Source organism: Pteropus alecto, unplaced genomic scaffold, assembly GCF_000325575.1.
Source record: "Pteropus alecto unplaced genomic scaffold, ASM32557v1 scaffold389, whole genome shotgun sequence".
Classification (NCBI taxonomy): domain Eukaryota; kingdom Metazoa; phylum Chordata; class Mammalia; order Chiroptera; family Pteropodidae; genus Pteropus; species Pteropus alecto.
Window position 1 is genome coordinate 1214646 of NW_006443569.1, and position 811 is coordinate 1215456.

An 811-nucleotide genomic window follows, 5' to 3' on the forward strand; every position below is an offset into this window, starting at 1 on the left:
GGGGCCCGCGCCCGCGCCCGCGCCCGCGCCCTGCCTGCGATTGTAGTCGGTTCGTCTCCCAGTGCCCACCCGTCCGGGGCCATGTCCTGTCTCCCACCCCGGGCCCTCCGCACGGACATCCATTGTTCCCTCAGACTTCCTGGGCCCCACGCAGACCCTTCCTCCGTCCACCGCTTCCAGATGTCACCGACTCCTCGACCTCAATTCGGCTGGCTCTTTCCCATTCCCCAGCGGATTTGGCCGGCTCCCGCTCCGGAATTTCCCGGGCCCCTCCTCCTTTCCTCCTCACCTTCCCTCTCTCCTCACTTCTTCCCTCCCCTCCCGCTCGCCCAAGTTACTGGATTCACAGATGTTTCCAGTTTTCCCCCACCTGGAGATTCTCCTGTCCTGAGCTGGGTTACAAAGGGCATAGTTTTAAGGGCTCAGTCACAGCCGTGCTCTGTTCCTGGTGGGGAAGAAGTTGTCGCCCCTACCTCGCCGTCCCGGTGACTCCTCCCCAGTAGAAATAAGGGAAGAGGATATGGGGCTTTGCCCGGAGCTTCGGGCGGTGGTTCGCCCAGGGAGGTTGGCTCACCTTTCTGCGGGACTCCCTGCTCCTCCACTTCCCAGGAACCTTGGCGGCCCGAGGGTGCTTTGCAGCGCAGGCTGCTAGAGGCGGGAGGATTCCCCATGCTACTCTTCTGAGAGCGTGCGGGGTCCCTCAGGTTCACTGCGCACCATCCCCTCTTGTCCGGTCTAGCATGTTCCAACTAAGGAGGGGTCAGGCTGTGGGCTCAGTGACATTAGCAGGTGTGATGACAAAGAAGCAAAT